Here is a 27,021-nt window from a genome sequence, read left to right as displayed (position 1 = left end):
GATTACTGTCTTTGAAGCACAGTCATGGCCCACAGCGCTGCAGGAGTGCCACCTCCAAAGTAAATGGGAACCTGCCCTCCCTCGAGTGGGTAAAGGACGCACACCAGCCGTGAAGGCATTTCCCTGTGTGCAAAAGAAGAACAGAGCACGGACAGTTTCCCTTCAGGAAAAGGGCTCTCTGTCTCTCCAAAGGAAAGACAAGGTCTCACAGGTAAGTCAGTATTTGAGAGAGGCAGAAGGCTGTACTTGGCAGAGGCTACGGTAAGAGCTTCCTCAAAGCAGCCTTGTCAAAGAGCATAGAAGCAGAGGCCGTCTCCAGCGGCATCTGCATGAGAGTCTATCCACAACAGGAACACTTTGAAACTGGCAGAGAATGCAGAGGTTAGCAGGAAAAGACCCGCATGCTACGAATGTGATATCTGGATGATGCCGCACAAAGGAATTCTGGCACATGTTCTTCCCAACTGAGCTTAGCTGCATAACGTTTCTCCCCGCAGTGGCGAGCAGAAACATTGCTAGTGGGCAGGGGTCACCAAATACACAGGCGCAGTAGCACCACCAACCTCTCCCAGAGAACAGAGATTTCCCATTCCGTGCGTGCCCTCTTCCAATGGAAAGGGTAGATTACTGTCTTTGAAGCACAGTCATGGCCCACAGCGCTGCAGGAGTGCCACCTCCAAAGTAAATGGGAACCTGCCCTCCCTCGAGTGGGTAATGGGCGCACAACAGCCGGGAAGGCACTTCCCTGTGTGCAAAAGAAGAACAGAGCACGGACAGTTTCCCTTCAGGAAAAGGGCTCTCTGTCTCTCCAAAGGAAAGACAAGGTCTCACAGGTAAGTGAGTATTTGAGAGAGGCAGAAGGCTGTACTTGGCAGAGGCTACGGTACGAGCTTCCTCAAAGCAGCCTTGTCAAAGAGCATAGAAGCAGAGGCCGTCTCCAGCGGCATTTGCACGAGAGTCTATCCACAACAGGAACACCTTGAAGCTGCCTGCGAATGCAGAGCTTAGCAGGAAATGACCCGCATGCTACGAATGTGATTTCTGGATGGTGCACCACAAAGGAATTCTGGCCCTTGTTCTTCCCAACTGAGCTTAGCTGCATAACGTTTCTCCCCGCAGTGGCGAGCAGAAACATTGCTAGTGGGCAGGGGGGCACCAAATACACAGGCGCAGTAGCACCATCAACCTCTCCCAGAGAACAGAGATTTCCCATTCCGTGCGTGCCCTCTTCCAATGGAAAGGGTAGATTACTGTCTTTGAAGCACAGTCATGGCCCACAGCGCTGCAGGAGTGCCACCTCCAAAGTAAATGGGAACCTGCCCTCCCTCGAGTGGGTAATGGGCACACACCAGCCGTGAAGGCATTTCCCTGTGTGCAAAAGAAGAACAGAGCACGGACAGTTTCCCTTCAGGAAAAGGGCTCTCTGTCTCTCCAAAGGAAAGACAAGGTCGCACAGGTAAGTGAGTATTTGAGAGAGGCAGAAGGCTGTACTTGGCAGAGGCTACGGTAAGAGCTTCCTCAAAGCAGCCTTGTCAAAGAGCATAGAAGCAGAGGCCCTCTCCAGCGGGATCTGCACAAGAGTCTATCCACAACAGGAACACCTTGAAGCTGGCTGCGAATGCAAAGCTAAGGAGGAAAGGACCCGCATGCTACGAATGTGATATCTGGATCGTGCCCCACAAAGGAATTCTGGCACTTGTTCTTCCCAACTGAGCTTGGCTGCATAACGTTTCTCCCCGCAGTGGCGAGCAGAAACATTGCTAGTGGGCAGGGGGGCACTAAATACACAGGCGCAGTAGCACCACCAACCTCTCCCAGAGAACAGAGATTTCCCATTCCGTTGGTGCCCTCTTCTAATGGAAAGGGTAGATTACTGTCTTTGAAGCACAGTCATGGCCCACAGCGCTGAAGGAGTGCCACCTCCAAAGTAAATGGGAACCTGCCCTCCCTCGAGTGGGTAAAGGCCGCACACCAGCCATGAAGGCATTTCCCTGTGTGCAAAAGAAGAACAGAGCACGGACAGTTTCCCTTCAGGAAAAGGGCTCTCTATCTCTCCAAAGGAAAGACAAGGTCTCACAGGTAAGTGAGTATTTGAGAGAGGCAGAAGCCTGTACTTGGCAGAGGCTACGGTAAGAGCTTCCTCAAAGCAGCCTTGTCAAAGAGCATAGAAGCAGAGGCCATCTCCAGCGGCATCTGCACGAGAGTCTATCCACAACAGGAACACCTTGAAGCTGGCTGCGAATGCAGAGCTTAGCAGGAATTGACCCGCATGCTACGAATGTGATATCTGGATTGTGCCCCGCAAAGGAATTCTGGCCCTTGTTCTTCCCAACTGAGCTTAGCTGCATAACGTTTCTCCCCGCAGTGGCGAGCAGAAACATTGCTAGTGGGCAGTGGGGCACCAAATACACAGGCGCAGTAGCACCACCAACCTCTCCCAGAGAACAGAGATTTCCCATTCCGTGCGTGCCCTCTTCCAATGGAAAGGGTAGATTACTGTCTTTGAAGCACAGTCATGGCCCACAGCGCTGCAGGAGTGCCACCTCCAAAGTAAATGGGAACCTGCCCTCCCTCGAGTGGGTAAAGGCCGCACACCAGCCGTGAAGGCATTTCCCTGTGTGCAAAAGAAGAACAGAGCACGGACAGTTTCCCTTCAGGAAAAGGGCTCTCTGTCTCTCCAAAGGAAAGACAAGGTCTCACAGGTAAGTGAGTATTTGAGAGAGGCAGAAGGCTGTACTTGGCAGAGGCTACGGTACGAGCTTCCTCAAAGCAGCCTTGTCAAAGAGCATAGAAGCAGAGGCCGTCTCCAGCGGCATCTGCACGAGAGTCTATCCACAACAGGAACACCTTGAAGCTGGCTGCGAATGCAGAGCTTAGCAGGAAAGGACCCGCATCCTACGAATGTGATATCTGGATGGTGCCCCGCAAAGGAATTCTGACACTTGTACATCCTAAGTGAGCTTAGCTGCACAATGTTTCTCCCCGCAGCGCCGAGCAGAAACACTGCTAGTGGGCAGGGGGGCACCTAATACACAGGCGCCGTAGAACCACCAACCTCTCCCAGAGAACAGAGATTTCCCACTCCGTGCGTGCCCTCTTCCAATGGAAAGGGTAGATTACTGTCTTTGAAGCACAGTCATGGCCCACAGCGCTGCAGGAGTGCCACCTCCAAAGTAAATGGGAACCTGCCCTCCCTCGAGTGGGTAAAGGCCGCACACCAGCCGTGAAGGCATTTCCCTGTGTGCAAAAGAAGAACAGAGCACGGACAGTTTCCCTTCAGGAAAAGGGCTCTCTGTCTCTCCAAAGGAAAGACAAGGACTCACAGGTAAGTGAGTATTTGAGAGAGGCAGAAGGCTGTACTTGGCAGAGGCTACGGTACGAGCTTCCTCAAAGCAGCCTTCTCAAAGAGCATAGAAGCAGAGGCCGTCTCCAGCGGCATCTGCACGAGAGTCTATCCACAACAGGAACACCTTGAAGCTGGCTGCGAATGCAGAGCTTAGCAGGAAATGACCCGCATGCTACGAATGTGATATCTGGATGGTGCCCCGCAAAGGAATTCTGACACTTGTACATCCTAAGTGAGCTTAGCTGCACAATGTTTCTCCCCGCAGCGCCGAGCAGAAACACTGCTAGTGGGCAGGGGGGCACCTAATACACAGGCGCCGTAGAACCACCAACCTCTCCCAGAGAACAGAGATTTCCCATTCCGTGCGTGCCCTCTTCCAATGGAAAGGGTAGATTACTGTCTTTGAAGCACAGTCATGGCCCACAGCGCTGCAGGAGTGCCACCTCCAAAGTAAATGGGAACCTGCCCTCCCTCGAGTGGGTAAAGGCCGCACACCAGCCGTGAAGTCATTTCCCTGTGTGCAAAAGAAGAACAGAGCACGGACAGTTTCCCTTCAGGAAAAGGGCTCTCTGTCTCTCCAAAGGAAAGACAAGGTCTCACAGGTAAGTGAGTATTTGAGAGAGGCAGAAGGCTGTACTTGGCAGAGGCTACGGTAAGAGCTTCCTCAAAGCAGCCTTGTCAAAGAGCATAGAAGCAGAGGCCGTCTCCAGCGGCATCTGCACGAGAGTCTATCCACAACAGGAACACCTTGAAGCTGGCTGCAAATGCAGAGCTTAGCAGGAAATGACCCGCATGCTACGAATGTGGTATCTGGATGGTGCACCACAAAGGAATTCTGGCACTTGTTCTTCCCAACTGAGCTTAGCTGCATAACGTTTCTCCCCGCAGTGGCGAGCAGAAACATTGCTAGTGGGCAGGGGGGCACCAAATACACAGGCGCAGTAGCACCACCAACCTCTCCCAGAGAACAGAGATTTCTCATTCCGTGCGTGCCCTCTACCAATGGAAAGGGTAGATTACTGTCTTTGAAGCACAGTCATGGCCCACAGCGCTGCAGGAGTGCCACCTCCAAAGTAAATGGGAACCTGCCCTCCCTCGAGTGGGTAATGGGCACACACCAGCCGTGAAGGCATTTCCCTGTGTGCAAAAGAAGAACAGAGCACGGACAGTTTCCCTTCAGGAAAAGGGCTCTCTGTCTCTCCAAAGGAAAGACAAGGTCTCACAGGTAAGTGAGTATTTGAGAGAGGCAGAAGGCTGTACTTGGCAGAGGCTACGGTAAGAGCTTCCTCAAAGCAGCCTTGTCAAAGAGCATAGAAGCAGAGGCCCTCTCCAGCGGCATCTGCACAAGAGTCTATCCACAACAGGAACACCTTGAAGCTGGCTGTGAATGCAGAGCTTAGGAGGAAAGGACCCGCATGCTACGAATGTGATATCTGGATGGTGCCCCACAAAGGAATTCTGGCCCTTGTTCTTCCCAACTGAGCTTAGCTGCATAACGTTTCTCCCCGCAGTGGCGAGCAGAAACATTGCTAGTGGGCAGGGGGGCACCAAATACACAGGCGCAGTAGCACCACCAACCTCTCCCAGAGAACAGAGATTTCCCATTCCGTGCGTGCCCTCTTCCAATGGAACGGGTAGATTACTGTCTTTGAAGCACAGTCATGGCCCACAGCGCTGCAGGAGTGCCACCTCCAAAGTAAATGGGAACCTGCCCTCCCTCGAGTGGGTAAAGGCCGCACACCAGCCGTGAAGGCATTTCCCTGTGTGCAAAAGAAGAACAGAGCACGGACAGTTTCCCTTCAGGAAAAGGGCTCTCTGTCTCTCCAAAGGAAAGACAAGGTCTCACAGGTAAGTGAGTATTTGAGAGAGGCAGAAGGCTGTACTTGGCAGAGGCTACGGTAAGAGCTTCCTCAAAGCAGCCTTGTCAAAGAGCATAGAAGCAGAGGCCGTCTCCAGCGGCATCTGCACGAGAGTTTATCCACAACAGGAACACCTTGAAGCTGGCTGCGAATGCAGCGCTTAGCAGGAAATGATCCGCATGCTACGAATGTGATATCTGGATGGTGCCCCGCAAAGGAATTCTGACACTTGTACATCCTAAGTGAGCTTAGCTGCACAATGTTTCTCCCCGCAGCGCCGAGCAGAAACACTGCTAGTGGGCAGGGGGGCACCTAATACACAGGCGCCGTAGAACCACCAACCTCTCCCAGAGAACAGAGATTTCCCACTCCGTGCGTGCCCTCTTCCAATGGAAAGGGTAGATTACTGTCTTTGAAGCACAGTCATGGCCCACAGCGCTGCAGGAGTGCCACCTCCAAAGTAAATGGGAACCTGCCCTCCCTCGAGTGGGTAAAGGCCGCACACCAGCCGTGAAGGCATTTCCCTGTGTGCAAAAGAAGAACAGAGCACAGACAGTTTCCCTTCAGGAAAAGGGCTCTCTGTCTCTCCAAAGGAAAGACAAGGTCTCACAGGTAAGTGAGTATTTGAGAGAGGCAGAAGGCTGTACTTGGCAGAGGCTACGGTACGAGCTTCCTCAAAGCAGCCTTGTCAAAGAGCATAGAAGCAGCGGCATCTGCACGAGAGTCTATCCACAACAGGAACACCTTGAAGCTGGCTGCGAATGCAGAGCTTAGGAGGAAAGGACCCGCATGCTACGAATGTGATATCTGGATGATGCCGCACAAAGGAATTTTGGCACTTGTTCTTCCCAACTGAGCTTAGTTGCATAACGTTTCTCCCCGCAGTGGCGAGCAGAAACATTGCTAGTGGGCAGGGGGGCACCAAATACACAGGCGCAGTAGGACCACCAACCTCTCCCAGAGAACAGAGATTTCCCATTCCGTGCGTGCCCTCTTCCAATGGAAAGGGTAGATTACTGTCTTTGAAGCACAGTCATGGCCCACAGCGCTGCAGGAGTGCCACCTCCAAAGTAAATGGGAACCTGCCCTCCCTCGAGTGGGTAAAGGCCGCACACCAGCCGTGAAGGCATTTCCCTGTGTGCAAAAGAAGAACAGAGCACGGACAGTTTCCCTTCAGGAAAAGGGCTCTCTGTCTCTCCAAAGGAAAGACAAGGTCTCACAGGTAAGTGAGTATTTGAGAGAGGCAGAAGGCTGTACTTGGCAGAGGCTACGGTACGAGCTTCCTCAAAGCAGCCTTGTCAAAGAGCATAGAAGCAGCGTCCGTCTCCAGCGGCATCTGCACGAGAGTCTATCCACAACAGGAACACCTTGAAGCTGGCTGCGAATGCAGAGCTTAGCAGGAAATGACCCGCATGCTACGAATGTGATATCTGGATGGTGCCCCGCAAAGGAATTCTGACACTTGTACATCCTAAGTGAGCTTAGCTGCACAATGTTTCTCCCCGCAGCGCCGAGCAGAAACACTGCTAGTGGGCAGGGGGGCACCTAATACACAGGCGCCGTAGAACCACCAACCTCTCCAAGAGAACAGAGATTTCCCATTCCGTGCGTGCCATCTTCCAATGGAAAGGGTAGATTACTGTCCTTGAAGCACAGTCGTGGCCCACAGCGCTGCAGGAGTGCCACCTCCAAAGTAAATGGGAACCTGCCCTCCCTCGAGTGGGTAATGGGCGCACACCAGCCGTGAACGCACTTCCCTGTGTGCAAAAGAAGAACAGAGCATGGACAGTTTTCCTTCAGGAAAAGGGCTCTCTGTTTCTCCAAAGGAAAGACAAGGTCTCACAGGTAAGTGAGTATTTGAGAGAGGCAGAAAGCTGTACTTGGCAGAGGCTCCGGTAAGAGCTTCCTCAAAGCAGCCTTGTCAAAGAGCATAGAAGCAGAGGCCGTCTCCAGCGGCATCTGCACAAGAGTCTATCCACAACAGGAACACCTTGAAGCTGGCTGCGAATGCAGAGCTTAGCAGGAAATGACCCGCATGCTACAAATGTGATATCTGGAGGTTGCCCCAGAAAGGAATTCTGGCACTTGTTCTTCCCAACTGAGCTTAGCTGCATAACGTTTCTCCCCGCAGTGGCGAGCAGAAACATTGCTAGTTGGCAGGGGTCACCAAATACACAGGCGCAGTAGCACCACCAACCTCTCCCAGAGAACAGAGATTTCCCATTCCGTGTGTGCCCTCTTCCAATGGAAATGGTAGATTACTGTCTTTGAAGCACAGTCATGGCCCACAGCGCTGCAGGAGTGCCACCTCCAAAGTAAATGGGAACCTGCCCTCCCTCGAGTGGGTAAAGGCCGCACACCAGCCGTGAAGGCATTTCCCTGTGTGCAAAAGAAGAACAGAGCACGGACAGTTTCCCTTCAGGAAAAGGGCTCTCTGTCTCTCCAAAGGAAAGACAAGGTCTCACAGGTAAGTGAGTATTTGAGAGAGGCAGAAGGCTGTACTTGGCAGAGGCTACGGTACGAGCTTCCTCAAAGCAGCCTTGTCAAAGAGCATAGAAGCAGAGGCCGTCTCCAGCGGCATCTGCACGAGAGTCTATCCACAACAGGAACACCTTGAAGCTGGCTGCGAATGCAGAGCTTAGGAGGAAAGGACCCGCATGCTACGAATGTGATATCTGGATGATGCCGCACAAAGGAATTTTGGCACTTCTTCTTCCCAACTGAGCTTAGTTGCATAAAGTTTCTCCCCGCAGTGGCGAGCAGAAATATTGCTAGTGGGCAGGGGGGCACCAAATACACAGGCGCAGTAGCACCACCAACCTCTCCCAGAGAACAGAGATTTCCCATTCCGTGCGTGCCCTCTTCCAATGGAAAGTGTAGATTACTGTCTTTGAAGCACAGTCATGGCCCACAGCGCTGCAGGAGTGCCACCTCCAAAGTAAATGGGAACCTGCCCTCCCTCGAGTGGGTAAAGGCCGCACACCAGCCGTGAAGGCATTTCCCTGTGTGCAAAAGAAGAACAGAGCACGGACAGTTTCCCTTCAGGAAAAGGGCTCTCTGTCTCTCCAAAGGAAAGACAAGGTCTCACAGGTAAGTGAGTATTTGAGAGAGGCAGAAGGCTGTACTTGGCAGAGGCTACGGTACGAGCTTCCTCAAAGCAGCCTTGTCAAAGAGCATAGAAGCAGAGGCCGTCTCCAGCGGCATCTGCACGAGAGTCTATCCACAACAGGAACACCTTGAAGCTGGCTGCGAATGCAGAGCTTAGCAGGAAAGGACCCGCATCCTACGAATGTGATATCTGGATGGTGCCCCGCAAAGGAATTCTGACACTTGTACATCCTAAGTGAGCTTAGCTGCACAATGTTTCTCCCCGCAGCGCCGAGCAGAAACACTGCTAGTGGGCAGGGGGGCACCTAATACACAGGCGCCGTAGAACCACCAACCTCTCCCAGAGAACAGAGATTTCCCACTCCGTGCGTGCCCTCTTCCAATGGAAAGGGTAGATTACTGTCTTTGAAGCACAGTCATGGCCCACAGCGCTGCAGGAGTGCCACCTCCAAAGTAAATGGGAACCTGCCCTCCCTCGAGTGGGTAAAGGCCGCACACCAGCCGTGAAGGCATTTCCCTGTGTGCAAAAGAAGAACAGAGCACGGACAGTTTCCCTTCAGGAAAAGGGCTCTCTGTCTCTCCAAAGGAAAGACAAGGACTCACAGGTAAGTGAGTATTTGAGAGAGGCAGAAGGCTGTACTTGGCAGAGGCTACGGTACGAGCTTCCTCAAAGCAGCCTTCTCAAAGAGCATAGAAGCAGAGGCCGTCTCCAGCGGCATCTGCACGAGAGTCTATCCACAACAGGAACACCTTGAAGCTGGCTGCGAATGCAGAGCTTAGCAGGAAATGACCCGCATGCTACGAATGTGATATCTGGATGGTGCCCCGCAAAGGAATTCTGACACTTGTACATCCTAAGTGAGCTTAGCTGCACAATGTTTCTCCCCGCAGCGCCGAGCAGAAACACTGCTAGTGGGCAGGGGGGCACCTAATACACAGGCGCCGTAGAACCACCAACCTCTCCCAGAGAACAGAGATTTCCCATTCCGTGCGTGCCCTCTTCCAATGGAAAGGGTAGATTACTGTCTTTGAAGCACAGTCATGGCCCACAGCGCTGCAGGAGTGCCACCTCCAAAGTAAATGGGAACCTGCCCTCCCTCGAGTGGGTAAAGGCCGCACACCAGCCGTGAAGTCATTTCCCTGTGTGCAAAAGAAGAACAGAGCACGGACAGTTTCCCTTCAGGAAAAGGGCTCTCTGTCTCTCCAAAGGAAAGACAAGGTCTCACAGGTAAGTGAGTATTTGAGAGAGGCAGAAGGCTGTACTTGGCAGAGGCTACGGTAAGAGCTTCCTCAAAGCAGCCTTGTCAAAGAGCATAGAAGCAGAGGCCGTCTCCAGCGGCATCTGCACGAGAGTCTATCCACAACAGGAACACCTTGAAGCTGGCTGCAAATGCAGAGCTTAGCAGGAAATGACCCGCATGCTACGAATGTGGTATCTGGATGGTGCACCACAAAGGAATTCTGGCACTTGTTCTTCCCAACTGAGCTTAGCTGCATAACGTTTCTCCCCGCAGTGGCGAGCAGAAACATTGCTAGTGGGCAGGGGGGCACCAAATACACAGGCGCAGTAGCACCACCAACCTCTCCCAGAGAACAGAGATTTCTCATTCCGTGCGTGCCCTCTACCAATGGAAAGGGTAGATTACTGTCTTTGAAGCACAGTCATGGCCCACAGCGCTGCAGGAGTGCCACCTCCAAAGTAAATGGGAACCTGCCCTCCCTCGAGTGGGTAATGGGCACACACCAGCCGTGAAGGCATTTCCCTGTGTGCAAAAGAAGAACAGAGCACGGACAGTTTCCCTTCAGGAAAAGGGCTCTCTGTCTCTCCAAAGGAAAGACAAGGTCTCACAGGTAAGTGAGTATTTGAGAGAGGCAGAAGGCTGTACTTGGCAGAGGCTACGGTAAGAGCTTCCTCAAAGCAGCCTTGTCAAAGAGCATAGAAGCAGAGGCCCTCTCCAGCGGCATCTGCACAAGAGTCTATCCACAACAGGAACACCTTGAAGCTGGCTGTGAATGCAGAGCTTAGGAGGAAAGGACCCGCATGCTACGAATGTGATATCTGGATGGTGCCCCACAAAGGAATTCTGGCCCTTGTTCTTCCCAACTGAGCTTAGCTGCATAACGTTTCTCCCCGCAGTGGCGAGCAGAAACATTGCTAGTGGGCAGGGGGGCACCAAATACACAGGCGCAGTAGCACCACCAACCTCTCCCAGAGAACAGAGATTTCCCATTCCGTGCGTGCCCTCTTCCAATGGAACGGGTAGATTACTGTCTTTGAAGCACAGTCATGGCCCACAGCGCTGCAGGAGTGCCACCTCCAAAGTAAATGGGAACCTGCCCTCCCTCGAGTGGGTAAAGGCCGCACACCAGCCGTGAAGGCATTTCCCTGTGTGCAAAAGAAGAACAGAGCACGGACAGTTTCCCTTCAGGAAAAGGGCTCTCTGTCTCTCCAAAGGAAAGACAAGGTCTCACAGGTAAGTGAGTATTTGAGAGAGGCAGAAGGCTGTACTTGGCAGAGGCTACGGTAAGAGCTTCCTCAAAGCAGCCTTGTCAAAGAGCATAGAAGCAGAGGCCGTCTCCAGCGGCATCTGCACGAGAGTTTATCCACAACAGGAACACCTTGAAGCTGGCTGCGAATGCAGCGCTTAGCAGGAAATGATCCGCATGCTACGAATGTGATATCTGGATGGTGCCCCGCAAAGGAATTCTGACACTTGTACATCCTAAGTGAGCTTAGCTGCACAATGTTTCTCCCCGCAGCGCCGAGCAGAAACACTGCTAGTGGGCAGGGGGGCACCTAATACACAGGCGCCGTAGAACCACCAACCTCTCCCAGAGAACAGAGATTTCCCACTCCGTGCGTGCCCTCTTCCAATGGAAAGGGTAGATTACTGTCTTTGAAGCACAGTCATGGCCCACAGCGCTGCAGGAGTGCCACCTCCAAAGTAAATGGGAACCTGCCCTCCCTCGAGTGGGTAAAGGCCGCACACCAGCCGTGAAGGCATTTCCCTGTGTGCAAAAGAAGAACAGAGCACAGACAGTTTCCCTTCAGGAAAAGGGCTCTCTGTCTCTCCAAAGGAAAGACAAGGTCTCACAGGTAAGTGAGTATTTGAGAGAGGCAGAAGGCTGTACTTGGCAGAGGCTACGGTACGAGCTTCCTCAAAGCAGCCTTGTCAAAGAGCATAGAAGCAGCGGCATCTGCACGAGAGTCTATCCACAACAGGAACACCTTGAAGCTGGCTGCGAATGCAGAGCTTAGGAGGAAAGGACCCGCATGCTACGAATGTGATATCTGGATGATGCCGCACAAAGGAATTTTGGCACTTGTTCTTCCCAACTGAGCTTAGTTGCATAACGTTTCTCCCCGCAGTGGCGAGCAGAAACATTGCTAGTGGGCAGGGGGGCACCAAATACACAGGCGCAGTAGGACCACCAACCTCTCCCAGAGAACAGAGATTTCCCATTCCGTGCGTGCCCTCTTCCAATGGAAAGGGTAGATTACTGTCTTTGAAGCACAGTCATGGCCCACAGCGCTGCAGGAGTGCCACCTCCAAAGTAAATGGGAACCTGCCCTCCCTCGAGTGGGTAAAGGCCGCACACCAGCCGTGAAGGCATTTCCCTGTGTGCAAAAGAAGAACAGAGCACGGACAGTTTCCCTTCAGGAAAAGGGCTCTCTGTCTCTCCAAAGGAAAGACAAGGTCTCACAGGTAAGTGAGTATTTGAGAGAGGCAGAAGGCTGTACTTGGCAGAGGCTACGGTACGAGCTTCCTCAAAGCAGCCTTGTCAAAGAGCATAGAAGCAGCGTCCGTCTCCAGCGGCATCTGCACGAGAGTCTATCCACAACAGGAACACCTTGAAGCTGGCTGCGAATGCAGAGCTTAGCAGGAAATGACCCGCATGCTACGAATGTGATATCTGGATGGTGCCCCGCAAAGGAATTCTGACACTTGTACATCCTAAGTGAGCTTAGCTGCACAATGTTTCTCCCCGCAGCGCCGAGCAGAAACACTGCTAGTGGGCAGGGGGGCACCTAATACACAGGCGCCGTAGAACCACCAACCTCTCCAAGAGAACAGAGATTTCCCATTCCGTGCGTGCCATCTTCCAATGGAAAGGGTAGATTACTGTCCTTGAAGCACAGTCGTGGCCCACAGCGCTGCAGGAGTGCCACCTCCAAAGTAAATGGGAACCTGCCCTCCCTCGAGTGGGTAATGGGCGCACACCAGCCGTGAACGCACTTCCCTGTGTGCAAAAGAAGAACAGAGCATGGACAGTTTTCCTTCAGGAAAAGGGCTCTCTGTTTCTCCAAAGGAAAGACAAGGTCTCACAGGTAAGTGAGTATTTGAGAGAGGCAGAAAGCTGTACTTGGCAGAGGCTCCGGTAAGAGCTTCCTCAAAGCAGCCTTGTCAAAGAGCATAGAAGCAGAGGCCGTCTCCAGCGGCATCTGCACAAGAGTCTATCCACAACAGGAACACCTTGAAGCTGGCTGCGAATGCAGAGCTTAGCAGGAAATGACCCGCATGCTACAAATGTGATATCTGGAGGTTGCCCCAGAAAGGAATTCTGGCACTTGTTCTTCCCAACTGAGCTTAGCTGCATAACGTTTCTCCCCGCAGTGGCGAGCAGAAACATTGCTAGTTGGCAGGGGTCACCAAATACACAGGCGCAGTAGCACCACCAACCTCTCCCAGAGAACAGAGATTTCCCATTCCGTGTGTGCCCTCTTCCAATGGAAATGGTAGATTACTGTCTTTGAAGCACAGTCATGGCCCACAGCGCTGCAGGAGTGCCACCTCCAAAGTAAATGGGAACCTGCCCTCCCTCGAGTGGGTAAAGGCCGCACACCAGCCGTGAAGGCATTTCCCTGTGTGCAAAAGAAGAACAGAGCACGGACAGTTTCCCTTCAGGAAAAGGGCTCTCTGTCTCTCCAAAGGAAAGACAAGGTCTCACAGGTAAGTGAGTATTTGAGAGAGGCAGAAGGCTGTACTTGGCAGAGGCTACGGTACGAGCTTCCTCAAAGCAGCCTTGTCAAAGAGCATAGAAGCAGAGGCCGTCTCCAGCGGCATCTGCACGAGAGTCTATCCACAACAGGAACACCTTGAAGCTGGCTGCGAATGCAGAGCTTAGGAGGAAAGGACCCGCATGCTACGAATGTGATATCTGGATGATGCCGCACAAAGGAATTTTGGCACTTCTTCTTCCCAACTGAGCTTAGTTGCATAAAGTTTCTCCCCGCAGTGGCGAGCAGAAATATTGCTAGTGGGCAGGGGGGCACCAAATACACAGGCGCAGTAGCACCACCAACCTCTCCCAGAGAACAGAGATTTCCCATTCCGTGCGTGCCCTCTTCCAATGGAAAGTGTAGATTACTGTCTTTGAAGCACAGTCATGGCCCACAGCGCTGCAGGAGTGCCACCTCCAAAGTAAATGGGAACCTGCCCTCCCTCGAGTGGGTAAAGGCCGCACACCAGCCGTGAAGGCATTTCCCTGTGTGCAAAAGAAGAACAGAGCACGGACAGTTTCCCTTCAGGAAAAGGGCTCTCTGTCTCTCCAAAGGAAAGACAAGGTCTCACAGGTAAGTGAGTATTTGAGAGAGGCAGAAGGCTGTACTTGGCAGAGGCTACGGTACGAGCTTCCTCAAAGCAGCCTTGTCAAAGAGCATAGAAGCAGCGTCCGTCTCCAGAGGCATCTGTACGAGAGTCTATCCACAACAGGAACACCTTGAAGCTGGATGCGAATGCAGAGCTTAGCAGGAAATGACCCGCATGCTACGAATGTGATATCTGGATGGTGCCCCGCAAAGGAATTCTGACACTTGTACATCCTAAGTGAGCTTAGCTGCACAATGTTTCTCCCCGCAGCGCCGAGCAGAAACACTGCTAGTGGGCAGGGGGGCACCTAATACACAGGCGCCGTAGAACCACCAACCTCTCCCAGAGAACAGAGATTTCCCATTCCGTGCGTTCCCTCTTCCAATGGAAAGGGTAGATTACTGTCTTTGAAGCACAGTCATGGCCCACAGCGCTGCAGGAGTGCCACCTCCAAAGTAAATGGGAAACTGCCCTCCCTCGAGTGGGTAAAGGCCGCACACCAGCCGTGACGGCATTTCCCTGTGTGCAAAAGAAGAACAGAGCACGGACAGTTTCCCTTCAGGAAAAGGGCTCTCTGTCTCTCCAAAGGAAAGACAAGGTCTCACAGGTAAGTGAGTATTTGAGAGAGGCAGAAGGCTGTACTTGGCAGAGGCTACGGTACGAGCTTCCTCAAAGCAGCCTTGTCAAAGAGCATAGAAGCAGAGTCCGTCTCCAGCGGCATCTGCACGAGAGTCTATCCACAACAGGAACACCTTCAAGCTGGCTGCGAATGCAGAGTTTAGCAGGAAATGTCCCGCATGCTACGAATGTGATATCTGGATGGTGCCCCGCAAAGGAATTCTGACACTTGTACATCCTAAGTGAGCTTAGCTGCACAATGTTTCTCCCCGCAGTGGCGAGCAGAAACATTGCTAGTGGGCAGGGGGGCACCTAATACACAGGCGCCGTAGAACCACCAACCTCTCCCAGAGAACAGAGATTTCCCATTCCGTGCGTGCCCTCTTCCAATGGAAAGGGTAGATTACTGTCTTTGAAGCACAGTCGTGGCCCACAGCGCTGCAGGAGTGCCACCTCCAAAGTAAATGGGAACCTGCCCTCCCTCGAGTGGGTAAAGGCCGCACACCAGCCGTGAAGGCATTTCCCTGTGTGCAAAAGAAGAACAGAGCACGGACAGTTTCCCTTCAAGAAAAGGGCTCTCTGTCTCTCCAAAGGAAAGACAAGGTCTCACAGGTAAGTGAGTATTTGAGAGAGGCAGAATGCTGTACTTGGCAGAGGCTACGGTAAGAGCTTCCTCAAAGCAGCCTTGTCAAAGAGCATAGAAGCAGAGGCCGTCTCCAGCGGCATCTGCACGAGAGTCTATCCACAACAGGAACACCTTGAAGCTGGCTGCGAATGCAGAGCTTAGCAGGAAATGACCCGCATGCTACGAATGTGGTATCTGGATGGTGCACCACAAAGGAATTCTGGCACTTGTTCTTCCCAACTGAGCTTAGCTGCATAACGTTTCTCCCCGCAGTGGCGAGCAGAAACATTGCTAGTGGGCAGGGGGGCACCAAATACACAGGCGCAGTAGCACCACCAACCTCTCCCAGAGAACAGAGATTTCCCATTCCGTGCGTGCCCTCTTCCAATGGAAAGGGTAGATTACTGTCTTTGAAGCACAGTCATGGCCCACAGCGCTGCAGGAGTGCCACCTCCAAAGTAAATGGGAACCTGCCCTCCCTCGAGTGGGTAAAGGCCGCACACCAGCCGTGAAGGCATTTCCCTGTGTGCAAAAGAAGAACAGAGCACGGACAGTTTCCCTTCAGGAAAAGGGCTCTCTGTCTCTCCAAAGGAAAGACAAGGTCTCACAGGTAAGTGAGTATTTGAGAGAGGCAGAAGGCTGTACTTGGCAGAGGCTACGGTACGAGCTTCCTCAAAGCAGCCTTGTCAAAGAGCATAGAAGCAGAGTCCGTCTCCAGCGGCATCTGCACGAGAGTCTATCCACAACAGGAACACCTTGAAGCTGGCTGCGAATGCAGAGCTTAGCAGGAAATGACCCGCATGCTACGAATGTGATATCTGGATGGTGCCCCGCAAAGGAATTCTGACACTTGTAAATCCTAAGTGAGCTTAGCTGCACAATGTTTCTCCCCGCCGCGCCGAGCAGATACACTGCTAGTGGGCAGAGGGGCACCTAACACACAGGCGCCGTAGAACCACCAACCTCTCCCAGAGAACAGAGATTTCCCATTCCGTGCGTGCCCTCTTCCAATGGAAAGGGTAGATTACTGTCTTTGAAGCACAGTCATGGCCCACAGCGCTGCAGGAGTGCCACCTCCAAAGTAAATGGGAACCTGCCCTCTCTCGAGTGGGTAAAGGCCGCACACCAGCCGTGAAGGCATTTCCCTGTGTGCAAAAGAAGAACAGAGCACGGACAGTTTCCCTTCAGGAAAAGGGCTCTCTGTCTCTCCAAAAGAAAGACAAGGTCTCACAGGTAAGTGAGTATTTGAGAGAGGCAGAAGGCTGTACTTGGCAGAGGCTACGGTAAGAGCTTCCTCAAAGCAGCCTTGTCAAAGAGCATAGAAGCAGAGGCCGTCTCCAGCGGCATCTGCACGAGAGTCTATCCACAACAGGAACACCTTGAAGCTGGCTGCGAATGCAGAGCTTAGCAGGAAATGACCCGCATGCTACGAATGTGATATCTGGATGGTGCCCCGCAAAGGAATTCTGACACTTGTACATCCTAAGTGAGCTTAGCTGCACAATGTTTCTCCTCGCAGCCCCGAGCAGAAACACTGCTAGTGGGCAGGGGGGCACCTAATACACAGGCGCCGTAGAACCACCAACCTCTCCCAGAGAACAGAGATTTCCCATTCCGTGCGTGCCCTCTACCAATGGAAAGGGTAGATTACTGTCTTTGAAGCACAGTCGTGGCCCACAGCGCTGCAGGAGTGCCACCTCCAAAGTAAATGGGAACCTGCCCTCCCTCGAGTGGGTAATGGGCGCACACCAGCCGTGAACGCACTTCCCTGTGTGCAAAAGAAGAACAGAGCACGGACAGTTTTCCTTCAGGAAAAGGGCTCTCTGTCTCTCCAAAGGAAAGACAAGGTCTCACAGGTAAGTGAGTATTTGAGAGAGGCAGAAAGCTGTACTTGGCAGAGGCTCCGGTAAGAGCTTCCTCAAAGCAGCCTTGTCAAAGAGCATAGAAGCAGAGGCTGTCTCCAGCGGCATCTGCACGAGAGTCTATCCACAACAGGAACACCTTGAAGCTGGCTGCGAATGCAGAGCTTAGCAGGAAATGACCCGCATGCTACGAATGTGGTATCTGGATGGTGCACCACAAAGGAATTCTGGCACTTGTTCTTCCCAACTGAGCTTAGCTGCATAACGTTTCTCCCCGCAGTGGCGAGCAGAAACATTGCTAGTGGGCAGGGGGGCACCAAATACACAGGCGCAGTAGCACCACCCACCTCTCCCAGAGAACAGAGATTTCCCATTCCGTGCGTGCCCTCTTCCAATGGAAAGGGTAGATTACTGTCTTTGAAGCACAGTCATGGCCCACAGCGCTGCAGGAGTGCCACCTCCAAAGTAAATGGGAACCTGCCCTCCCTCGAGTGGGTAAAGGCCGCACACCAGCCGTGAAGGCATTTCCCTGTGTGCAAAAGAAGAACAGAGCACGGACAGTTTCCCTTCAGGAAAAGGGCTCTCTGTCTCTCCAAAGGAAAGACAAGGTCTCACAGGTAAGTGAGTATTTGAGAGAGGCAGAAGGCTGTACTTGGCAGAGGCTACGGTACGAGCTTCCTCAAAGCAGCCTTGTCAAAGAGCATAGAAGCAGAGTCCGTCTCCAGCGGCATCTGCACGAGAGTCTATCCACAACAGGAACACCTTGAAGCTGGCTGCGAATGCAGAGCTTAGCAGGAAATGACCCGCATGCTACGAATGTGATATCTGGATGGTGCCCCGCAAAGGAATTCTGACACTTGTACATCCTAAGTGAGCTTAGCTGCACAATGTTTCTCCCCGCAGCCCCGAGCAGAAACACTGCTAGTGGGCAGGGGGGCACCTAATACACAGGCGCCGTAGAACCACCAACCTCTCCCAGAGAACAGAGATTTCCCATTCCGTGCGTGCCCTCTTCCAATGGAAAGGGTAGATTACTGTCTTTGAAGCACAGTCGTGGCCCACAGCGCTGCAGGAGTGCCACCTCCAAAGTAAATGGGAACCTGCCCTCCCTCGAGTGGGTAATGGGCGCACACCAGCCGTGAACGCACTTCCCTGTGTGCAAAAGAAGAACAGAGCACGGACAGTTTTCCTTCAGGAAAAGGGCTCTCTGTCTCTCCAAAGGAAAGACAAGGTCTCACAGGTAAGTGAGTATTTGAGAGAGGCAGAAAGCTGTACTTGGCAGAGGCTCCGGTAAGAGCTTCCTCAAAGCAGCCTTGTCAAAGAGCATAGAAGCAGAGGCCGTCTCCAGCGGCATCTGCACAAGAGTCTATCCACAACAGGAACACTTTGAAGCTGGCTGCGAATGCAGAGCTTAGCAGGAAATGACCCGCATGCTACGAATGTGATATCTGGAGGGTGCCCCAGAAAGGAATTCTGGCACTTGTTCTTCCCAACTGAGCTTAGCTGCATAACGTTTCTCCCCGCAGTGGCGAGCAGAAACATTGCTAGTTGGCAGGGGTCACCAAATACACAGGCGCAGTAGCACCACCAACCTCTCCCAGAGAACAGAGATTTCCCATTCCGTGCGTGCCCTCTTCCAATGGAAAGGGTAGATTACTGTCTTTGAAGCACAGTCATGGCCCACAGCGCTGCAGGAGTGCCACCTCCAAAGTAAATGGGAACATGCCCTCCCTCGAGTGGGTAAAGGCCGCACACAAGCCGTGAAGGCATTTCCCTGTGTGCAAAAGAAGAACAGAGCACGGACAGTTTCCCTTCAGGAAAAGGGCTCTCTAGGTCTCACAGGTAAGTGAGTATTTGAGAGAGGCAGAAGGCTGTACTTGGCAGAAGCTACGGTACGAGCTTCCTCAAAGCAGCCTTGTCAAAGAGCATAGAAGCAGCGGCATCTGCACGAGAGTCTATCCAGAACAGGAACACCTTGAAGCTGGCTGCGAATGCAGAGCTTAGCAGGAAAGGACCCGCATGCTACGAATGTGATATCTGGATGATGCCGCACAAAGGAATTCTGGCACTTGTTCTTCCCAACTGAGCTTAGTTGCATAACGTTTCTCCCCGCAGTGGCGAGCAGAAACGTTGCTAGTGGGCAGGGGGGCACCAAATACACAGGCGCAGTAGCACCACCAACCTCTCCCAGAGAACAGAGATTTCCCATTCCGTGCGTGCCCTCTTCCAATGGAAAGGGTAGATTACTGTCTTTTAAGCACAGTCATGGCCCACAGCGCTGCAGGAGTGCCACCTCCAAAGTAAATGGGAACCTGCCCTCCCTCGAGTGGGTAAAGGCCGCACACCAGCCGTGAAGGCATTTCCCTGTGTGCAAAAGAAGAACAGAGCACGGACAGTTTCCCTTCAGGAAAAGGTCTCTCTGTCTCTCCAAAGGAAAGACAAGGTCTCACAGGTAAGTGAGTATTTGAGAGAGGCAGAAGGCTGTACTTGGCAGAGGCTACGGTACGAGCTTCCTCAAAGCAGCCTTGTCAAAGAGCATGGAAGCAGCGGCATCTGCACGAGAGTCTATCCACAACAGGAACACCTTGAAGCTGGCTGCGAATGCAGAGCTTAGCAGGAAAGGACCCGCATGCTACGAATGTGATATCTGGATGATGCCGCACAAAGGAATTCTGGCACTTGTTCTTCCCAACTGAGCTTAGTTGCATAACGTTTCTCCCCGCAGTGGCGAGCAGAAACATTGCTAGTGGGCAGGGGGGCACCAAATACACAGGCGCAGTAGCACCACCAACCTCTCCCAGAGAACAGAGATTTCCCATTCCGTGCGTGCCCTCTTCCAATGGAAAGGGTAGATTACTGTCTTTGAAGCACAGTCATGGCCCACAGCGCTGCAGGAGTGCCACCTCCAAAGTAAATGGGAACCTGCCCTCCCTCGAGTGGGTAAAGGCCGCACACCAGCCGTGAAGGCATTTCCCTGTGTGCAAAAGAAGAACAGAGCACGGACAGTTTCCCTTCAGGAAAAGGGCTCTCTGTCTCTCCAAAAGAAAGACAAGGTCTCACAGGTAAGTGAGTATTTGAGAGAGGCAGAAGGCTGTACTTGGCAGAGGCTACGGTAAGAGCTTCCTCAAAGCAGCCTTGTCAAAGAGCATAGAAGCAGAGGCCGTCTCCAGCGGCATCTGCACGAGAGTCTATCCACAACAGGAACACCTTGAAGCTGGCTGCGAATGCAGAGCTTAGCAGGAAATGACCCGCATGCTACGAATGTGATATCTGGATGGTGCCCCGCAAAGGAATTCTGACACTTGTACATCCTAAGTGAGCTTAGCTGCACAATGTTTCTCCCCGCAGCCCCGAGCAGAAACACTGCTAGTGGGCAGGGGGGCACCTAATACACAGGCGCCGTAGAACCACCAACCTCTCCCAGAGAACAGAGATTTCCCATTCCGTGCGTGCCCTCTTCCAATGGAAAGGGTAGAGTACTGTCTTTGAAGCACAGTCGTGGCCCACAGCGCTGCAGGAGTGCCACCTCCAAAGTAAATGGGAACCTGCCCTCCCTCGAGTGGGTAATGGGCGCACACCAGCCGTGAACGCACTTCCCTGTGTGAAAAGAAGAACAGAGCACGGACAGTTTTCCTTCAGGAAAAGGGCTCTCTGTCTCTCCAAAGGAAAGACAAGGTCTCACAGGTAAGTGAGTATTTGAGAGAGGCAGAAAGCTGTACTTGGCAGAGGCTCCGGTAAGAGCTTCCTCAAAGCAGCCTTGTCAAAGAGCATAGAAGCAGAGGCCGTCTCCAGCGGCATCTGCACAAGAGTCTATCCACAACAGGAACACCTTGAAGCTGGCTGCGAATGCAGAGCTTAGCAGGAAATGACCCGCATGCTACGAATGTGATATCTGGAGGGTGCCCCAGAAAGGAATTCTGGCACTTGTTCTTCCCAACTGAGCTTAGCTGCATAACGTTTCTCCCCGCAGTGGCGAGCAGAAACATTGCTAGTTGGCAGGGGTCACCAAATACACAGGCGTAGTAGCACCACCAACCTCTCCCAGAGAACAGAGATTTCCCATTCCGTGCGTGCCCTCTTCCAATGGAAAGGGTAGATTACTGTCTTTGAAGCACAGTCATGGCCCACAGCGCTGCAGGAGTGCCACCTCCAAAGTAAATGGGAACCTGCCCTCCCTCGAGTGGGTAAAGGCCGCACACCAGCCGTGAAGGCATTTCCCTGTGTGCAAAAGAAGAACAGAGCACGGACAGTTTCCCTTCAGGAAAAGGTCTCTCTGTCTCTCCAAAGGAAAGACAAGGTCTCACAGGTAAGTGAGTATTTGAGAGAGGCAGAAGGCTGTACTTGGCAGAGGCTACGGTACGAGCTTCCTCAAAGCAGCCTTGTCAAAGAGCATAGAAGCAGCGGCAACTGCACGAGAGTCTATCCACAACAGGAACACCTTGAAGCTGGCTGCGAATGCAGAGCTTAGCAGGAAAGGACCCGCATGCTACGAATGTGATATCTGGATGATGCCGCACAAAGGAATTCTGGCACTTGTTCTTCCCAACTGAGCTTAGTTGCATAACGTTTCTCCCCGCAGTGGCGAGCAGAAACATTGCTAGTGGGCAGGGGGGCACCAAATACACAGGCGCAGTAGCACCACCAACCTCTCCCAGAGAACAGAGATTTCCCATTCCGTGCGTGCCCTCTTCCAATGGAAAGGGTAGATTACTGTCTTTGAAGCACAGTCATGGCCCACAGCGCTGCAGGAGTGCCACCTCCAAAGTAAATGGGAACCTGCCCTCCCTCGAGTGGGTAAAGGCCGCACACCAGCCGTGAAGGCATTTCCCTGTGTGCAAAAGAAGAACAGAGCACGGACAGTTTCCCTTCAGGAAAAGGGCTCTCTGTCTCTCCAAAGGAAAGACAAGGTCTCACAGGTAAGTGAGTATTTGAGAGAGGCAGAAGGCTGTACTTGGCAGAGGCTACGGTACGAGCTTCCTCAAAGCAGCCTTGTCAAAGAGCATAGAAGCAGCGGCATCTGCACGAGAGTCTATCCACAACAGGAACACCTTGAAGCTGGCTGCGAATGCAGAGCTTAGCAGGAAAGGACCCGCATGCTACGAATGTGATATCTGGATGGTGCCCCACAAAGGAATTCTGGCACTTGTTCTTCCCAACTGAGCTTAGTTGCATAACGTTTCTCCCCGCAGTGGCGAGCAGAAACATTGCTAGTGGGCAGGGGGGCACCAAATACACAGGCGCAGTAGCACCACCAACCTCTCCCAGAGAACAGAGATTTCCCATTCCGTGCGTGCCCTCTTCCAATGGAAAGGGTAGATTACTGTCTTTGAAGCACAGTCATGGCCCACAGCGCTGCAGGAGTGCCACCTCCAAAGTAAATGGGAACCTGCCCTCCCTCGAGTGGGTAAAGGCCGCACACCAGCCGTGAAGGCATTTCCCTGTGTGCAAAAGAAGAACAGAGCACGGACAGTTTCCCTTCAGGAAAAGGGCTCTCTGTCTCTCCAAAAGAAAGACAAGGTCTCACAGGTAAGTGAGTATTTGAGAGAGGCAGAAGGCTGTACTTGGCAGAGGCTACGGTACGAGCTTCCTCAAAGCAGCCTTGTCAAAGAGCATAGAAGCAGAGGCCGTCTCCAGCGGCATCTGCACGAGAGTCTATCCACAACAGGAACACCTTGAAGCTGGCTGCGAATGCAGAGCTTAGCAGGAAATGACCCGCATGCTACGAATGTGATATCTGGATGGTGCCCCGCAAAGGAATTCTGACACTTGTACATCCTACGTGAGCTTAGCTGCACAATGTTTTTCCCCGCAGCCCCGAGCAGAAACACTGCTAGTGGGCAGGGGGGCACCTAATACACAGGCGCCGTAGAACCACCAACCTCTCCCAGAGAACAGAGATTTCCCATTCCGTGCGTGCCCTCTTCCAATGGAAAGGGTAGATTACTGTCTTTGAAGCACAGTCGTGGCCCACAGCGCTGCAGGAGTGCCACCTCCAAAGTAAATGGGAACCTGCCCTCCCTCGAGTGGGTAATGGGCGCACACCAGCCGTGAACGCACTTCCCTGTGTGCAAAAGAAGAACAGAGCACGGACAGTTTTCCTTCAGGAAAAGGGCTCTCTGTCTCTCCAAAGGAAAGACAAGGTCTCACAGGTAAGTGAGTATTTGAGAGAGGCAGAAAGCTGTACTTGGCAGAGGCTCCGGTAAGAGCTTCCTCAAAGCAGCCTTGTCAAAGAGCATAGAAGCAGAGGCCGTCTCCAGCGGCATCTGCACAAGAGTCTATCCACAACAGGAACACCTTGAAGCTGGCTGCGAATGCAGAGCTTAGCAGGAAATGACCCGCATGCTACGAATGTGATATCTGGAGGGTGCCCCAGAAAGGAATTCTGGCACTTGTTCTTCCCAACTGAGCTTAGCTGCATAACGTTTCTCCCCGCAGTGGCGAGCAGAAACATTGTTAGTTGGCAGGGGTCACCAAATACACAGGCGCAGTAGCACCACCAACCTCTCCCAGAGAACAGAGATTTCCCATTCCGTGCGTGCCCTCTTCCAATGGAAAGGGTAGATTACTGTCTTTGAAGCACAGTCATGGCCCACAGCGCTGCAGGAGTGCCACCTCCAAAGTAAATGGGAACCTGCCCTCCCTCGAGTGGGTAAAGGCCGCACACAAGCCGTGAAGGCATTTCCCTGTGTGCAAAAGAAGAACAGAGCACGGACAGTTTCCCTTCAGGAAAAGGTCTCTCTGTCTCTCCAAAGGAAAGACAAGGTCTCACAGGTAAGTGAGTATTTGAGAGAGGCAGAAGGCTGTACTTGGCAGAGGCTACGGTACGAGCTTCCTCAAAGCAGCCTTGTCAAAGAGCATAGAAGCAGCGGCATCTGCACGAGAGTCTATCCACAACAGGAACACCTTGAAGCTGGCTGCGAATGCAGAGCTTAGCAGGAAAGGACCCGCATGCTACGAATGTGATATCTGGATGATGCCGCACAAAGGAATTCTGGCACTTGTTCTTCCCAACTGAGCTTAGTTGCATAACGTTTCTCCCCGCAGTGGCGAGCAGAAACATTGCTAGTGGGCAGGGGGGCACCAAATACACAGGCGCAGTAGCACCACCAACCTCTCCCAGAGAACAGAGATTTCCCATTCCGTGCGTGCCCTCTTCCAATGGAAAGGGTAGATTACTGTCTTTGAAGCACAGTCATGGCCCACAGCGCTGCAGGAGTGCCACCTCCAAAGTAAATGGGAACCTGCCCTCCCTCGAGTGGGTAAAGGCCGCACACCAGCCGTGAAGGCATTTCCCTGTGTGCAAAAGAAGAACAGAGCACGGACAGTTTCCCTTCAGGAAAAGGGCTCTCTGTCTCTCCAAAGGAAAGACAAGGTCTCACAGGTAAGTGAGTATTTGAGAGAGGCAGAAGGCTGTACTTGGCAGAGGCTACGGTACGAGCTTCCTCAAAGCAGCCTTGTCAAAGAGCATAGAAGCAGCGGCATCTGCACGAGAGTCTATCCACAACAGGAACACCTTGAAGCTGGCTGCGAATGCAGAGCTTAGCAGGAAAGGACCCGCATGCTACGAATGTGATATCTGGATGGTGCCCCACAAAGGAATTCTGGCACTTGTTCTTCCCAACTGAGCTTAGTTGCATAACGTTTCTCCCCGCAGTGGCGAGCAGAAACATTGCTAGTGGGCAGGGGGGCACCAAATACACAGGCGCAGTAGCACCACCAACCTCTCCCAGAGAACAGAGATTTCCCATTCCGTGCGTGCCCTCTTCCAATGGAAAGGGTAGATTACTGTCTTTGAAGCACAGTCATGGCCCACAGCGCTGCAGGAGTGCCACCTCCAAAGTAAATGGGAACCTGCCCTCCCTCGAGTGGGTAAAGGCCGCACACCAGCCGTGAAGGCATTTCCCTGTGTGCAAAAGAAGAACAGAGCACGGACAGTTTCCCTTCAGGAAAAGGGCTCTCTGTCTCTCCAAAAGAAAGACAAGGTCTCACAGGTAAGTGAGTATTTGAGAGAGGCAGAAGGCTGTACTTGGCAGAGGCTACGGTACGAGCTTCCTCAAAGCAGCCTTGTCAAAGAGCATAGAAGCAGAGGCCGTCTCCAGCGGCATCTGCACGAGAGTCTATCCACAACAGGAACACCTTGAAGCTGGCTGCGAATGCAGAGCTTAGCAGGAAATGACCCGCATGCTACGAATGTGATATCTGGATGGTGCCCCGCAAAGGAATTCTGACACTTGTACATCCTAAGTGAGCTTAGCTGCACAATGTTTTTCCCCGCAGCCCCGAGCAGAAACACTGCTAGTGGGCAGGGGGGCACCTAATACACAGGCGCCGTAGAACCACCAACCTCTCCCAGAGAACAGAGATTTCCCATTCCGTGCGTGCCCTCTTCCAATGGAAAGGGTAGATTACTGTCTTTGAAGCACAGTCGTGGCCCACAGCGCTGCAGGAGTGCCACCTCCAAAGTAAATGGGAACCTGCCCTCCCTCGAGTGGGTAATGGGCGCACACCAGCCGTGAACGCACTTCCCTGTGTGCAAAAGAAGAACAGAGCACGGACAGTTTTCCTTCAGGAAAAGGGCTCTCTGTCTCTCCAAAGGAAAGACAAGGTCTCACAGGTAAGTGAGTATTTGAGAGAGGCAGAAAGCTGTACTTGGCAGAGGCTCCGGTAAGAGCTTCCTCAAAGCAGCCTTGTCAAAGAGCATAGAAGCAGAGGCCGTCTCCAGCGGCATCTGCACAAGAGTCTATCCACAACAGGAACACCTTGAAGCTGGCTGCGAATGCAGAGCTTAGCAGGAAATGACCCGCATGCTACGAATGTGATATCTGGAGGGTGCCCCAGAAAGGAATTCTGGCACTTGTTCTTCCCAACTGAGCTTAGCTGCATAACGTTTCTCCCCGCAGTGGCGAGCAGAAACATTGTTAGTTGGCAGGGATCACCAAATACACAGGCGCAGTAGCACCACCAACCTCTCCCAGAGAACAGAGATTTCCCATTCCGTGCGTGCCCTCTTCCAATGGAAAGGGTAGATTACTGTCTTTGAAGCACAGTCATGGCCCACAGCGCTGCAGGAGTGCCACCTCCAAAGTAAATGGGAACCTGCCCTCCCTCGAGTGGGTAAAGGCCGCACACAAGCCGTGAAGGCATTTCCCTGTGTGCAAAAGAAGAACAGAGCACGGACAGTTTCCCTTCAGGAAAAGGTCTCTCTGTCTCTCCAAAGGAAAGACAAGGTCTCACAGGTAAGTGAGTATTTGAGAGAGGCAGAAGGCTGTACTTGGCAGAGGCTACGGTACGAGCTTCCTCAAAGCAGCCTTGTCAAAGAGCATAGAAGCAGCGGCATCTGCACGAGAGTCTATCCACAACAGGAACACCTTGAAGCTGGCTGCGAATGCAGAGCTTAGCAGGAAAGGACCCGCATGCTACGAATGTGATATCTGGATGATGCCGCACAAAGGAATTCTGGCACTTGTTCTTCCCAACTGAGCTTAGTTGCATAACGTTTCTCCCCGCAGTGGCGAGCAGAAACATTGCTAGTGGGCAGGGGGGCACCAAATACACAGGCGCAGTAGCACCACCAACCTCTCCCAGAGAACAGAGATTTCCCATTCCGTGCGTGCCCTCTTCCAATGGAAAGGGTAGATTACTGTCTTTGAAGCACAGTCATGGCCCACAGCGCTGCAGGAGTGCCACCTCCAAAGTAAATGGGAACCTGCCCTCCCTCGAGTGGGTAAAGGCCGCACACCAGCCGTGAAGGCATTTCCCTGTGTACAAAAGAAGAACAGAGCACGGACAGTTTCCCTTCAGGAAAAGGTCTCTCTGTCTCTCCAAAGGAAAGACAAGGTCTCACAGGTAAGTGAGTATTTGAGAGAGGCAGAAGGCTGTACTTGGCAGAGGCTACGGTACGAGCTTCCTCAAAGCAGCCTTGTCAAAGAGCATAGAAGCAGCGGCATCTGCACGAGAGTCTATCCACAACAGGAACACCTTGAAGCTGGCTGCGAATGCAGAGCTTAGCAGG

The sequence above is a fragment of the Kogia breviceps genome, chromosome 11, assembly GCF_026419965.1.
Source record: "Kogia breviceps isolate mKogBre1 chromosome 11, mKogBre1 haplotype 1, whole genome shotgun sequence".
Taxonomy (NCBI): domain Eukaryota; kingdom Metazoa; phylum Chordata; class Mammalia; order Artiodactyla; family Physeteridae; genus Kogia; species Kogia breviceps.
Note: the sequence above shows the minus strand (reverse complement) of the source record.